General features: G+C 39.4%; 1 protein-coding gene across 2 annotated transcripts in view; it reads right to left on the reverse strand.

The window, feature by feature from the left end:
- Positions 1-17,627, reverse strand: part of tsc22d2 (TSC22 domain family 2) — a 73,645-nt gene that overhangs the window by 15,981 nt on the left and 40,037 nt on the right. The gene's annotated exons all lie outside the window — the stretch shown is intronic.

Raw genomic sequence — 17,627 nt, forward strand, 5'->3', positions numbered from 1 at the left:
GGCCACAACTATAATTGACAAGGCTCTGGTTTCAAAACGTTTTTCAAATTACAGGTATTCTTCAGATCAATATGAGACTCATGTCATTCTGTCTGTCTTCTGTCTCCACCTCTATTCAAGATCTGACTCCAATCCCAATTGTGACTCATCTGGTGAAGCCTTTTTTATGATAGACCCAAGAGTACTACTTCTGCCACGTCAGTGCTCTGGTCCATGTGATAAGGGTGTTGCCACCTGGAAGTTTCCTGCTGGGGCACCTCAAGACCATATTAGGGCTATCCATTAAAACTACAACTCTCAGGAACCCCTGCAGAACACAAACAGGAACACAGAGTCCCAGAGTGCAGAGGGAGCAGACAAGTCACTATTTGGCATTTTCTTTATGGCCGAGTCTCAGACAATTACAGCTACGGCTCAGGGAAAAAAAATCATGCGACTTATTCATCATTGGTTGAAATGATTTCACTGAAATAAATATTCATCAATAGTGTACCAAAGACTGTGATGAAATGTACTATAGCATGTAATAACTGAATACTGTATTTTATAACTGTAATCCATTTACTCAATACAGAAATATATTATTGGTGTATAGGATATTCACATATTTTTTAAGTGTTCAAAACATAAGCTCAGTTGTTGTTGGGTAATAACGACAAACGGTATATTACTAAAATAAAAGGGTGATGATTCAAAACCAAACCCTTGCTCACTGCATGTCCTTAAAAATGGCATTTAACATTCTTGTACTACAGGTTTAAAAAAGCAGTTTTACATTATCTGCTTTGCTCATTTCATCTAATCTCGTATTCACGTACCAATAAATCATTAAGGTAACCGACATTAAAAATGTGAACTCAAGAAACACTTCACTCTGCTGCCATCTACTGTATTTAATTATCAAAAAACATTCAGGCAGTTGAAAATTCTAGTCATGTATTATACAGTAGCTCAGAAGCCAAGCAAAACAGTGTCAAGGGCACATCACAATATAATGTTTCAGATATGTTGCAAAAACTAGCAAAGGGGCATATCATAATACAGAATGATGTGTACATTCAGTTATATTGCACTCAGTAAAACGTAACATTAGAAATACCTTGCACGATTCAACTGTAACTAAAAAGGGAATGTAACAAAAAAGTATGATATGACTTAAGATTACTTTCATGACCTAAGCAAGGCTTTGAAGGTGTACTTTTAAATAGTTTGTGTATGCAGTATGTGAGCTATCAAAGCATTCAAAATTTACAATATGACCTACAGCTGAGAAAGAATATAGAATACAAATACAATAGTTACTGCTCTGAAAGGATTGTGAGCCCTCATCAGAAAACATGCATACCAAAGAAACACAGGATTAACTGTCAACTCGGCCCAAACAAGGTACATTACAGTATCTATTAAATACCTATGTGCACTCTGTGTTTGTTAAATTAAGCAACAAAAAATAAGTCCAAACTGAGAAACCATCCAGCAGTTACTGCAGTACTACTTTAAATATGTTAATTCCAAAGTGATCATAGCTTATAAATCACCAACACGCAAATAATGCATATTCACAGAAAACCACATATGAAAGAGTTCATACCTTCCACTATGTAGTTTACATTAGATGAGTATTTCCCAACAGCAGCATTGCAAGTAGGCTGCAGTTGACCGACCAGACAAATCCCCACTCCCTAATAACCTCTCCACTGCTCCAATGATTATGCTTGATTCACTGTGGTAGCTTCTCAGGTGGACTGCAGTTGACCCTGGACAAACCCTATCCAACAGTCCGATGATCGTGCTTGATTACAGCGGCAGCATCTCCGGATGACATTTCCTACTTCATTACAGTAATCCCGCACAGATGATCACACTAAATTCATGTAGTGGAACCCAAATGTCACCACCAGTGGGTTGTGAACATAATGGCATATGAAAAACTGGTTTGTGACACCACAAAAGCTGGGAAATACTGCATTAGATTATGATTTATTTGTTTACTGAGTACACCTTATCTTTCAGTTAGTCATTGTAGTCATTAGGCACAGCTGATGACAAAGTCAAATATTGCTTCATTATATTGTCCATTTACAACCAGCCCTATGTAGCTCTTCTTGTTCTTCTTCTTCTTCTTTCGGCTGTTCCAATTAGGGGTCACCACAGCAGATCATCTTCTTCCATATCTTTCTGTCTTCTGCATCTTGTTCTGTTACACCCATCACCTGCATGTCCTCTCTCACCACATCCATAAACATTCGCTTAGGCCTTCCTCTTTTCCTGTTCCCTGGCAGCTCTATCCTTAGCATCCTTCTCCCAATATACCCAGCATCTCTCCTCTGCACATGTCCAAACCAATGCAATCTCACCTCTCTGACTGTCTCCCAACCAACCAACTTGAGCTGACCCTCTAATGTACTCATTTCTAATCCTGTTCATCCTCGTCACACCCAATGCAAATCTTAGCATCTTTAACTCTGCCACCTCCAGCTCTGTCTCCTGCTTTCTGGTCAGTGCCACCGTCTCTAACCCATATAACATAGCTGGTCTCACTACTGTCCTGTAGACCTTCCCTTTCACTCTTGCTGATAACCGTCTGTCACAAATTACTCCTGACACTCTTCTCCAACCATTCCACCCTGCCAACACTCTCTTTATCACCTCTCTTCCACAATCCCCATTACTCTGTACTGTTGATCCCAAGTATTTAAACTCATTCACCTTCAGCAACTCTACTCCCTGCAACCTCACCATTACATTGACCTCCCTCTCATTTACCCATATGTGTTCTGTCTTGTTCCTACTGACCTTCATTCCTCTCCTCTCTAGAGCATATCTCCACCTCTCCAGGGTCTCCTCAACCTGCTCCCTACTATCGCTACAGATCACAATCTCATCAGCAAACATCATAGTCCACAGGAACTCCTGTCTAATCTCGTCTGTCAACCTGTCCATCACCATTGCAAATAAGAAAGGGCTCAGAGCCGATCCCTGATGTAATCCCACCTCCAACTTGAATGCATCCGTCACTCCTACCGCAGACCTCACCACTGTCGCAATTCCCTCGTACACATCCTGTACAACTGTTACGTACTTCTCTGCCACTCCCGACTTCCTCATACAATACCATAGCTCCTCTCGAGGCACCCTGTCATATGCTTTCTCCAGGTCCACAAAGACGCAACACAACTCCTTCTGGCCTTCTCTATACTTCTCAATCAACATCCTCAGAGCAAACATTGCATCTGTGGTGCTCTTTCTTGGCATGAAACCATACTGCTGCTCACTAATCATTACCTCACTTCTTAACCTAGCTTCCACTACTCTTTCCCAAAACATCATGCTGTGGTTCATCAATTTTATTCCCCTGTAGTTACTGCAGTCCTACACATCTCCCTTATTCTTAAATACCAGCACCAGTACACTTCTCCACTCCTCAGGCATCCTCTCACTTTTCAAGATTCCATTAAACAATCTGGTTAAAAATGCCATTGCCATCTCTCCTAAACACCTCCATGCTTCCATTTTTCATCCTCTTCATAACTGTCCTTACTTCCTCCTTGCTAATCCGTTGCACTTCCTGATTCACTATCTCCACATCATCCAACTTCTTCTCTCTCTTGTTCTCTTCATTCATCAGCCTCTCAAAGTACTTTTTCCATCTGCTCAACACCTTCTCCTCGCTTGTGAATACGTTTCCATCTTTATCCTTTATCACCCTAAGCTGCTGCACATCTTTCCCAGCTTGGTCCCTCTGTCTAGTCAATCGGTACAGGTCCTTTTCTCCCTCCTTAGTCTCCAACCTCTAATACAACTCACCATACGCCTTTTCTTTAGCTTTCGCCACCTCTCTCTTCACCATGCACCTTATCTCCTTGTATTCTTGTCTACTTTCTGCATTTCTCTGACTATCCCACTTCTTCTTTGCCATCCTCTTCCTCTGTATATTCTCCTATATTTCCTCATTCCACCACCCAAGTTTCCTTTTCCTCCTTCCTCTTTCCAGATGTCACGCCAAGCACCCTTCTTGCTGTCACCCTTACTGCATCTGCTGTAGTTTCCCAGCTGTCTGGTAACTCTTCACTGCCACCCAGTGCCTGTCTCACCTCCTCCCTAAACTCAACCTTGCAGTTTTCCTTTTTCAACTTCCACCATTTGATCCTTGGCTCTGCCCTCACTCTCTTCCTTTTTTTGATCTCCAATATCATCCTACAGACCACCATCCTATTCTCCTTAACTACACTTTCCCCTGCCACCACTTTGCAGTCTTCAATCTCCTTCAGATCAACTCTTCTGCACAGGATGTAATCTAATCTACCTGTGTGCATCTTCCTCCACTCTTGTACGTAACCTTATGTTGCTCTCTCTTCTTAAAATATTTATTCACCACAGCCATGTCCATCTTTTTGGCAAAATCCACTATCCTCTGACCTTCATTTCTCTCCTTGACACCATACCTACCGATCACCTCCTTGTCTCCACTGTTCCCTTCACCAACATGCCCACTGAAATCCGGGTTAATCACCACTTTCTATTCTTTGGGTACACTGTTCATCACTTCATCCAACTCACTCCAAAAATCTTCTCTCTCACCCATTGCACACCCAACTTGCGGTGCATATGCACTAACAACATTCATCATCACACCTTCAATTTCCAGCTTCATAATCATTACTCTGTCTAACACTCTTTTCACCTTCAAAACACTCTTGACATACTAGAGAATAAATCCTACTCCATTTCTCCTCCCATCCAAACCATGATAGAACAATTTGAATCCACCTCCGATCCACTCCCCTTCCATTTAGTCTCTTGCATACACAATATATCAACCTTCCTTCTCTCCATCGTATCTGCTAACTCTCTCCCCTTACCAGTCATACTGCCAAAATTCAAAGTTCCTACCCTCAGTTACACTCTCTTTACTTTCCCCCTCTCCTCCTGCCTTCCGGACATGTCTCCCCCCTCTTCTTCTCCTTCTTCGGCCAACAGTAGCCCAATTTCTGCCAGCACCCTGTTGGCTAACAGTACTGGTGGCGGTCGTTGTTAACCCGGGGCTCGACAAATCCGGTATAGAAATTTGTATTGTTTTCGCATATTGATTTGGCAAAATTTTACACTGGATGCCCCTCCTGACATAACTCAATATCTTTAATTACTAGTGGGTATCTTAGATCTGAAACAACATGAATACATCCAAATAAAAAGCAAAATATACAGATCTAATACATTCTTTGTCCCTTCACATACTTCTGAGGTGGCCTGTAAATTTTCAAATACAACCCCAATTTCAAAAGAGTTGAGACGCTGTGTAAAATGTAAATAAAAACAGAATGAAATTATTTGCAAATCTCATAACCCCATATTTTATTCAAAATACAACAAAAAAAAATCAAATTTTGAAAGTGAGCCATTTTACTATTTAATGAAAAATATTAAGTCATTTTAAATTTGATGGCAGCAACATGTCTCAAAAAAAGATGGGATGGGGGCAACAAAAGGCTGGAAAAGTAAGTGGTACTAAAAACAAACATGTAGAGGAATATTTTGCAACAGGTCAGTAACATGATTGGGTATAAAAAGAGCATCTTATATTGGCAGAGTGTCTCAGAAGTAAAGATGGGCAGAGGTTCACCAATGTGTAAAAAACTGTGCCTACAACTTGTGGAACAATTTCAGAATAATGTTCAACATATAATTACAAAGACTTTTTTTAAATTCTTATCATTTACAGTACGTAATATCATCAAAAGATTCAGAGAATCTGGAGATATCTCTGTGCGCAATGGACAAAAGGGTTAGGAGCATGCACTAATACAGTGCATTGCCACATCCACCACATGACAAACCAACTCAGGATCCAGATTTGGACCCGAGTGCAGCCATGCAATGGGTGATACCTCAGCACCACACTAGTTCAGATGGAGAGGAACAGTGTGAGGTTTTTTTTATGGTGGCTGGAGTGCCAATTCTGCCACCAACCCCCAAGTTTTTCCCTGCAGGTTGGAGGGCCTACATGCAGGGACGGATGCAGATTAATGTGATACCCAGGACAGACAAGGGACAAGGCCATAAATGAATATTGGATGCCTGTGATCTTCGGGCTCTCAGGAGGCACTACATTAAAATCATGAACAACTCTGTCATGGAAATCACTGCATGAAATCTGGAACACTTCCAGAAAGCATTGACTGTGAACGCCATTCACTGTGCCTTCCACAAATGCAAGCTAAGGTTCTGTCATGCAAAGAAGAAGCCATATGTGAACATGATCCAGAAATGCCGCAGACTCCTCTGGGCCAAAGCTCATTTAAATGGACTGAGGCAAAGTGGAAAACTGCTCTGTGGTCAGACGAATAGAAATTTGAAATTCTTTTTGGAAAACATGGAATTGGCAGCTTGCACATCTGGGAAGGCACCATCAATGCTGAAAGGTATAGACAGATTTTAGAGCAACATATGCTCCATCCAGACGACATCTTTTACAGGGAAGGCCTTACATATTTCAGCAAGACAATGCATCTATTACAACAGCATTGCTTCATAGCAGAAGAGTCCGGGTGCCGATCTGGCCGGCCTGAAGTCCAGACCTTTCACCAACTGAAAACATTTGGTGCATCATGAAACAAAAAATACAACAAAGACAACCCAGGACTGTTGAGCAACTAGACTCCTATACCAGAGAAGAATGGGACAACATTCCCCTCCCAAAAGTTCAGCAACTGGTCTCGTAGGTTCCCAGACTTTTATGGGCTACACAGTGGTAAGCATGGCTCTGTCCCAACTTTTTTGAGACATGTTGAATCCATCAAATTCCAACTGGCCTTATTCTTTTCTTAAAATGGTACATTATCTCAGTTTAAACATTTGGTATGTTTCCTGTTCTATTATAAATAAAATATGGGTTTAAGAGATTTGTAATTCATTGCATTCTGTTTTTATTTACATTTTACGCAGCGTCCCAACTTTTTTGGAACTGGGGTTGTAGAAAAGGCACAGAACTGAGTATCTTTTTGTATATCAAAAAAACTGACAAGAAACACTTTAATATATATGATGTGTCCCCCATATGTCCAAAGAAAAGAAACGTGATTTGACCATTAGAGTTTTTTTTTTTTAATTATTATTAAATCCTTATTTTTTTCCATGGCAGGAGAATAAATTCAATAAAACTCAATTTACAGTAAGTATAATAAATATAGAAAAATGTGTGCACAAATAAGCAGAAAATGACTTGCATCCCTTAGAGACACTGAAGTATTTTTTACTTACTTCTTGTTCTGTTTATACAGAGAAGTTGTGTGTATATTACAGAACTTTACTTTTTTATTGATTGGACCAATAGTTGCCCGACAGAGAAATTATAAGAAGTTGGACAAAAGAGAAAGAAAAAAAAGGAAGATTAAAACAGAAGCATTCCAGTTTGTAACTCTGACCTACCCTAAAGAAGCATTTGTGATATGATAAATCCATAACCATCAAGCATTAGAAAAATACTCCAACTGAAAAGAATGGAAACAAAATGAAAGAGCTGCAGAAAATGTACGGTTGTTTCCCTTCTGCAATGGACTTAAAAATGTATTCTATCGAAGTCTTTGTGCTGTAGTCAGTCTCGCATCATACGTTTCAATTTGTTTCTGTTTTCATTCACAAACTAATTAAGAACATATTTTAAAATGCATCTCTGTTTGCTATGAATGCTGCTATACACAACAGACTGACTGATTGATTAATAAACCATTTAAATGTGGCAAATTTATCCCTCACAAAGGACATGTGCTAAGCCTCCAACTTGAACATGTAATTTGACCGTGGCTCTGCAATGTTCAGTCAATTAATCTTCTTCCACAGTTTTTAAAGCTTAGACTAGATGAAATTCCCAGCGTTGCCTGGGAGGAAAATAAAGTGTTTTTTTTTTTTGTTAATTGTTTGAGAAAAATACAATAAAAAAACACAACTTTAAAAATAAAAATAAATTAACAAACAATGCAGACTCACTAATGTGCTTGTCTTGCATGTATGTTATCATCCCATTGACACTCAGAACTGGCCAACTCTAATTTCAAAAGCAACAGGGGCGCGGTGGTGCTCAAACATAAAGAATGCTGGCAGTCACCTCCAGTTCGCCCTCTGGTGGTCGTTCCAAGTGTCAACTGAATGATAACATGCATACAAGACCGTTAGATCACCCCCCACCCTACCAAGAAGGGGGTGGGTTAGGGCTGATTTCACCCCACAGTATTTTTAGTCGACCATTGAGAAACATGTGTACCAAGTTTCATGAAAATCGCATTAGCCATTCGGACGTGATGCTGGAACATACATACACACATTGACCTTTACACACACACACACACACACACACACACACACACACACACACACACACACACACACACACAGTTAGGTCCATAAAAACTTGGACAGAGACAACTTTTTTCTAATTTTGGTTCTGTTTAATTCAGTGGGTTGAACAAAACGATTGCTTAAAAATGTGAGGTAACTAAAGCAATCCCTTCATTTCAGGGGCTCAAAAGTAATTGGACAATTGACTCAAAGGCTATTTCATAGGCAGGTGTGGGCAAGTCTGTCGTTATGTCATTATGAATTAAGCAGATAAAAGGCCTAGAGTTGATTTGAGGTGTGGTGCTTGCATGTGGAAGATTTTGCTGTGAACAGAGAACATGCGGTCAAAGGAGCTCTCCATGCAGGTGAAAGAGGTCATCCTTAAGCTGGGAAAACAGAAAAAAACCCATTCGAGAAATTGCTACAATATTACGAGTGGCAGAATCTACAGTTTGGTACATCCTGAGAAAGAAAGCAAGCACTGGTGAACTCAGCAACTCAAAAATACCTGGATGTCCATGGAAGACAACAGTGGTGGATGATCGCAGAATCATTTCCATGGTGAAGAGAAACCCCTTCACAACAGCCAACCAAGTGAACAACACTCTTCAGGGGGTAGGCGTATCGATATCCAAGTCTACCATAAAGAGAAGACTGCATGAAAGTAAATACAGAGGGTGCACTGCAAGCTGCAAGCCACTCATAAGCCTCAAGAATAGATTGGACTTTGCTAAAGAACATCTAAAAAAGCCAGCACAGTTCTGGAAAAACATTCTTTGGACAGATGAAACCAAAATCAACCTCTACCAGAATGATGGTAATAAAAAAGTATGGAGAAGGCGTGGAACAGCTCATTATCCAAAGCATACCATATCATCTGTAAAACACGGTGGAGGCAGTGTGATGGCTTGAGCGTGCATGGCTGCCAGTAGCACTGGGACACTAGTGTTTATTGATGATGTGACACAGGACAGAAGCAGTCGAATGAATTCTGAGGTGTTCAGAGACATACTGTCTGCTCAAATCCAGCTAAATGCAGTCAAACGGATTGGGTGGCGTTTCAGGATACAGATGGACAATGATCCAAAACATACAGCCGAAGCAACCCAGCCAAAGAAGTGGAAAACTCTTGAATGGCCAAGTCAATCACCTGATCTTAACCCAATTAAGCATGCATTTCATTTGTTGAAGACTAAACTTCAGAAAGAAAGGCCCACAAACAAACAACAACTGAAATCTGCTGCAGTAAAGGCCTGGCAGAGCATTAAAAAGGAGGAAACCCAGCATCTGGTGATGTCCATGAGTTCAAAACTTCAGGCTGTCATTGCCAGCAAAGGGTTTTCAACCAAGTATTAGACATGAACATTTTATTTCCAGTTATTAAATTTGTCCAATTACTTTTGAGACCCTCAAATAAAGAGATTGTGTTAAAAAAATGCTTTAGTTGCCTCACATTTTTATGCAATCTTTTTGTTCAACCCACTGAATTAAAGCTGAAAGTCTGCACTTCAACTGCATCTGAGTTGTTTCATTTAAAATTCATTGTGGTAATGTACAGAACCAAAATTAGAAAAAAGTTCTCTGTCCAAATATTTATGGACCTAACTCTGTGTGTGTGTTATATATATATATATATATATATATATATATATATATATATATATATATATATATATATATACATACAGGGAGTGCAGAATTATTAGGCAAGTTGTATTTTGAGGATTAATTTTAATATGGAACAAACACAGTGCTATCAGTCAATCCAAAATGTTAATAAACCTGAATGTTTCACAACGGAAATGTGAGTGTGAACATCATCAGGGGAATACATATGTGCGCACAATTATTAGGCAACTATTATTGTGCAGATTTATTATGCAACTAAAGGAAAAATGAAAATTTTCCCATCTCACTTGTTTATTTTCATCTGTTATAGTGAGAATAATAAACAAAAACCTCAAAATTTACAAATAAACATCTCTGACATTTAAAAAAATCAATCAATCAATCAATGACCAATATAGCCACCCTTCTTTCCAATAACAGTCATAAGCCTTTCCATTCATGGAGTCTGTCAGTTTCTTGATCTGTTGACGATCAGCTTTTTGTGGAGCAGTGACTACAGCCTCCCAGACACTCTTCAGAGAGGTGTATTGTTTTTCTCCCCCGTAAATCTAGCAGTTAAGAAGTGCCCACAAGTTCTCGATAGGGTTTAGGTCAGATGAGGAAGGGGGGCCATGTCATTATTCCTTCATCTTTAAGGCCTTTACTGGCTGGCCACGCAGTGGAGAACTTCGATGCAAGTGATGGAGCATTGGCCTGCATAAAAATCATGGTCTTTTCCTGTATCACTGTTTGAAGAAAGTGTCTTGAAAAACTGGCAGTAGGTTTGGGAGTTGATTTTGAGTTCATCTTCAATGCAAAAAGGTCCAACTAGCTCATCTTTAAAAATACCAGCTCATACCAGTACCCCACCTCCACGTTGGAGTGGAGCTCTGTGCCCATTACTGATCCACAGGTCCATCCATCTGGTCCATCAAGAGTCACTCTCATCTCATCGGTCCATAAAACCTTTGAAAAAAATCTGTCTTCAGATATTTCTTGGCCCAGTTTTGACGTTTCAACTTATGTTTCTTGTTCAGTGGTGGTTGGGTTTCAGCCCTCCTTACCTTGGCCATGTCTTTGAGCACTGAACACCTTGTACTTCTGGGCACTCCAGGTAGGTTGCAGCTCTGGAATATGAAAGTACTGGAGGATAATGGGTTCCTGGTAGCTTCACGTTTGATTCTTCTCAAATCTTTGGCAGCTAATTTGCGTCTTTTGTTCTCAACACGTTTCTTGCGACCCTGTTGACTATTTGCAACAAAATGTTTGATGGTTCTGTGATCACACACCAATATCATAGCAATTCCAAAAGTGCTACATCCCTCTGAAAGACTTTTTACAATTTTTGACTTTTCAGAGTCAGTTAAATCTCTTTTTTGGCCCATTTTGCCTGAGGAAAACTAGCTGCCTAATAATTCTGCACACCTTGATATAGGGTGTTGATCTCCTTAGGCCACACCCTCCCTCATTACACAAATACACATCACCTGACGTGCTTAAATCAAATAAGCATTCAAGTTAATACAGCTTGGAGTTGGAATATACGCATTAAAAATGAGGATATGGTCAAAATACTCACTTGCCTAATAATTGTGCACACAGTGTATATTCATATTCATTAACCTTCTTGGAGTAAACCCCAACCGTGATTTGGGCTCGGAATTCTATGCAATTACGGTTAACCACTAGTCACACTCGGGGTTATGTGTAATGTTCCACTTTACATTTTTAAGCACAAATAACAACACAGCACTATTCCGCTGCCATTTAGTAGATGATATAACACCACTCTGCAAAAAAATCATGGATATTTCTACATGTTTTTCAACGCTAAGGTAAATCATTAACATACATGAATGAGACAGAGTCTCCAATGAAAAACAAAACAGAAAATGAAAAGCTGAACCATTGTGAATTGGTCATCAAATGTTGACATGGAAAGTGAAACTGTACAACCAACCTGGCATGATATGCCCAGTGAATTCAGGCGCATGCCATGTCAGCATGGTGTTAACAGTAGCCTCGCAACAAAAAAGCTAAATAATTGCGATTAAGTACGAGGACAAGACGGACGTTGGTCTCCTAAGCACTGTAAACAGTGTGGCGATATGGGGAAATATGGACATCACTAAGCCTGGCGCTGTGGTAGCTTACAATGAAAACAAGGGGCAGGGTCGATCATGGGGATCAAACACTGACATTCTACCCTTTCATGTGCAAGCAAAATAAAAATGACTATTAAGAAAGGTGCACAAAGAAACACTTCTGCTGTCCTGATTGCAACATTGGACTGTGCGCTGGTGTCAATTTAAAAATATATCACAAAAAATATGTGCACTAAATCTGCATCAGTTAACACTAGACATACACCTTTTCAACTATATTTATGTTTTGATATTTGCACATTTCCGTTACAAAAAAAAATTCTACATTTTTGGCTAATTTTTCCAGTGGTAAACATAATGGTAAAGAGTTTAAAACAGGAGGATATTGTAATCTGACATTTTGACAAGAATTAAATATTTTTTAATATCTACTGTACCTGATATTACCTGGAAGTCACATAAAACCACCTAAAAATCAAAGCTCCAATGCCTTTTGACATGGATTTTAAAAAAACTACCTTTAAATATAATAAGGTGGGTGCTGTATATTTTACCACAGAGGAAACATAATAAACATCTACTCTGTCATTTGTGTGCAATTTATGTGATCCCACAAGAAAAGGAACACTTCAGAGCCTCTCAGCACATTCCCTTCCTTTTGTGTGGAGCTCATAATGAAAATCCAGATATTTTATTGTAAAGAGGAGTGTTGTACAGTAGTAACATTCTTTCAATTGCAAATACATTAATTAATTCATTTATTTGTTCCCATTGTCTGTCTGAGATAGTGTCCATGCATCTAGCCATTCTTGCCAACTCCTACTGTGGGATCCCAAGGTGTTTCTAGGCCATCTGGGATATATAATCCTCTCAGTGTATCCTGGGTCTTCCCAGGGGTCACATCCCAGCTGGTTGCACCCATAGATTCTCTACAGGGAGGCATTCAAGTGGCGTCGGTATCAGATGCCTGAATCACCTTAATTGGCCCCTCTCAATATGGAGGGTCCACAGCTCTACTCTTGAGTCTCTCCCAGATCTATGTGATTCTTACCCTACCTCTAAAGGGGAGCCCAATCACCCTAGGGAGAAAGCTTAATTCAGTCACTTGTACCTGCAATCTCATTCTTTTGGTGAATACCCAAAACTAATGGCCATAGGTGAGGGGTAGGGGTGTAGAATGACTGGTAAATCGAGAGCTTAATCTGTTGACTCAGCTCCTTCCTCATCACTACAGATCGGTATAGCGAACTCACAACTGTGCTCGCTAACTCTATCTGCCTGTCCATCACTCCTTCCTCATATTTATTAGGAACTGTATTCTGTTCATGCTTCCTTCTCCTTACAGTAACAAATAACTCATCAGTAAATAAAAATTTAGAAAAAATTAACATTGCTTATCAAATGATAAACATGCACTGTTCACTTTTATACACATGTTCCCACACATTCATTAATACCAGTCCCCTGCTATATTAATCTTCTAAAACAAGGGAGAAAAGGGCACAAATACAGTGGGGGAAATAAATATTGAGCATGTCAACATTTTTTTCAGTAAATATATTTTCTAATGAGGCTGTTCACATGAAATTCTCATCAGACACTGATATTGACTCAACAATCCACAAATATGAAGAATTCACAAATATAAAGGTATGTGTAATAAAGTGGAATGACGGAGGGAAAAAGTATTGAACACACTAACAAAAAGCAGTACACCAAGGCAAGGAAGGATAAGGAACCAGCCGAAATCCATAAGTAGACAGAAAGTAATTCTACCTCCTATCTGTGTAAATTGATATCAGCTGGGTTAGTATATATGGGCTATAAAAAAAAGGTTTTTTGCAACCAAGGTTCCCCCACAAGAAACATCTAATGATGGGTAAAAACAAAGAACTCTCCCAAGACATTCAAAACCTGTTTGCTACACTGGAGCCATTATCCACAAATGGAAGGAACATCCATCCATCATCAACTGGCCACACACACACAGGAGCTCCTCACAAGACTTCTGACAAGGGTGTCAGAAAGATTTTGGTGTGGGGCTGTTTCTCATCTCATGATACTGACAGACTTCATGTAACTGATGGAATGATGAATGGGGCCATGTACCAAGAGATTCTTGAAATTAATCTGCTGCCATACAACAGGATGAGGGGGATGAGATTATGGGTGGACCTTTCAACCAGGGCTGTGGAGTCGGTAGATAAATGCTCCGACTCCTCAGTTTCTAAATCTTCCGACTCCTCTGTATGTATATACTATGCTAATGTATTTTCTACATCCATTGAAGGAAAGGAAGGCAACATACATGTAATTTCACCACAGAACTACTGGATAGGAAGCAAACACTCTACTATAATGCCAGATTAAAGACAAACACAATGAAAACAAGGTTTTGTTTATTTATTTATTTTTTAAACAAGTGTCTGGATAGTAATAGCAGGCATAAAAATCAGGAACAGGAAATGTATTGGTTCAAAAATACAAACCACATTCTTTGGTAGTTTTAACTTTTAAAACAAAAAAAAGCTTAACTATATGAACTAAAACCAATATCTGGAAAACCTATATTAAACTTGGAATACAGTTATAGTTAAAGGAAATCAAGAATCATGTTTGAATCCCATAGTCAGGTTTAAAGTTTAAGTTTATTCCCTTCACTTATACAAGTGTCTCTAGTCCTGCAAAAAACATTTACCTAATTATCAGAGAGAGTTAAGGCCCCCAAATACGCAGCGATCTGTGGCCGATTTTGCCACCGACCGATGTGCGTGTACAATCGCAGCAATTGATTGGCGGCTGCAGATTGCGGATGTCCACATGGACGGGCAGATCCAGCTTGCCGAAAATCTCGACCACCGCCCCCATCCAAAGTAATGTGATGCCTCTGTCTGCTGCAATGGCTATCAGTCAGCCAGCCGGAAGTTTAGTGCATTGTGTCACTCACCGGCCAGCTGATCAGCAGAACGAGCCTCTGCTGGAGACAGGTAGGGAGATCTGTGTTCTCAGCTCCTTCGGCCCCCTTCACTGGCGCATAGCGAAGGGGAGCCGATGGAGCTGAGAACACACCAGATGATTTTCAGGCGTTTGGCGTGATGACTCGTTGAACGGCCGAAAAATCGGCAGTGCATCTGTAAATGTATGGGGGGCTTTAGGCTAGGTTCACAGTTCCCTGTAACAGTGGAACACGGCACAATGGAAAGCGGTGCCGCACCTTACCTGTGCATTACATCCCATATAGTGACGCATACAGTCAATGAAAAGCATGCTTCATGGTTACTTGACATGTTCGTTTTGTGGTAACATTATGCACTGCATGCATTGGGCTTTATTCTTACAGCAGAGAAGTAGTTCATTATGACTGTTTGTGAATTGGGACATTTCAACTTACTTTTTTAATTCCCATTTAAATTTAGTAGGAGTTGGAGTCGGTTAACTTTTTGCCGACTCCAACTCCAGGTACCCAAAATTGTCTCTGACTCCGACTCCTCGACTCCGACTCCACAGCCCTGCTTTCAACAGGACAATGATACAAAACATACTGGAAAATCTCAATTGGTTTCAGGGGAAGAAAATCATTTTGTTAGAATGGCCCAGTCAATCATCTGACTTAAGTTTAATTGAACATTTGTGAAAGGAACTAAAGATCAGGGTTCATAAGAGGGGCACCCCTAGAACTGTCAAGATTTAAGGCAACCACTTTCGAAGACTGAGTCAAAAAAAATCACACCTTAGCACCGCAGGCGACTAGCTTCTTCATACTGGAAGTGTTTTCAAGCAAAAGTTTCTCCACTTACTATTAAATTAGCGTGTTCAATACTTTTTTCCATGTGTCATTCGAGTTTATTACATATACCTTTATTTATGACCTTTAATGTTCAGAATTCTTTATATTTGTGGATTTCTAGTGTTAATACCAATGTCTGGTGAGAATTTCATCTGAATAAAATTTTGACACATTCAATACTTATTTCCCTCACTGTACATGTATTCAGTCTAGGATGCTGCAGCAATATGAATTAGCTAAAAGCAGAAAAACAAAAATGCAAACTCAGAAAATGTGTGGGTAAACTTTCATGGGAGAAGGAAAAAAACACATAATCAGGCAGTCTTTTTAAAGACACACAATCCATTTCTTCATTATTTTTAGCTCTTGATTGACTGGGGGCTTTAATTTTTCACTTTACAAAGTGGTAGCACATCTTGTCCAATTACAAAATATCACTGGATCTCAGAACCACCATATCCATTAGTGGTTTTATTTTAGTTCTAATGTGTTTTGTAAGAGATTTTGTGATGACGTACTTGTTCCATTTAAGTCAGCATACAGAACAAAGTCTCATTTGAAAAGTATATTTTAAATTTGTCAATGAAGAGCTACATTAATGAGCAGTAGATAACATTTTAATGACTTCAGGAAAATGGAGTGTGGCAAACTATCAGGATGACTGTGTCTGCATTTTCTGTGTAAATATCTGAACCATAAATTGAGAATTGAAGCAAGAAAAACTGTAAATTATAGTTAAACTAAAAACAGAAAACACAAAGACTAAAGTCTGCCTTTGAAACTAAATGTACATTTAAATTTACTAGTTGCTGAATTTGTAAAAATATTTATTTAATATCTAAACAAAGTTCAATTTACTAATTATATCAGAATATGAAGGATGAGATTAAAACAAAATAAATGGTGTCTGTTTTGATTTGAAAAAAAAAAAAAATACAATATTGGCACAATGCTGTATCCTTCATGAAACTGAGAATGTTGCACTCTAGGCAGATTTTGAATGCATAGTACAAATGCAATATTAAAGGTAAATCAAAAGGTGCAGGATACTTTTTTCTTCTGCTGCAAAATCATCTTGATTAAAAGACATACTTGCGGATCTACCATTCTGTTTACTGTCAACAGCCACTCGGCAGTGGTATAATTTTATTTTACTGTATTTGTTTTGGACGGCAAGGTGGTGTACTATGTTGCCCTGCCCACCTCATGCATACACACCCAGTCACATTACATGACTTTTCTGGAGAGTTTCAGTCGTAGATTTAACTTTCATAAATTCAATGCACTCCTGTAAATAATACGCCCAGCGACTCTGTCCACATAGTCTGCAACTCGCCCTGACAGGTTTGAGTTTTGTCTTAAGTCGTAGTGGAGGTTTATGCATGTGTGAGAGGTAACAACCAATTGGTGCCCAACCCAGAAGTACAATGCATATAATGCAATGTAGAGGAATAGGAAAAGTGTGTGCTTTGGAACTTAAAAAGAAAAGAGACTCATCTGACTGATTTTTTTTTTTGTTTGTTTTTTTAGCTACCATGGCACAATGGGTAGGGAGCTGAGATTGCAGCTGAACTCACCATTCCAATAAACCTTTCATAAAGAAGCTCCATTGGGTAGCATGTAATTAGCTGCCAGACAAAAGGGGTGAACTTGTGATTCTTTGGAACTGAGAAACTGTGCTGGAAAGTCATCATGCAGTTAGGCCATCTGACAATCCTCGAGATTTCTAGTCATATAAACGGATATACTCAGTTGACTAGATCAGCAACTTCAGTCACCATGTTTGACATACC

This window comes from Polypterus senegalus, chromosome 1 (genome assembly GCF_016835505.1).
Source record: "Polypterus senegalus isolate Bchr_013 chromosome 1, ASM1683550v1, whole genome shotgun sequence".
Lineage (NCBI taxonomy): Eukaryota > Metazoa > Chordata > Cladistia > Polypteriformes > Polypteridae > Polypterus > Polypterus senegalus.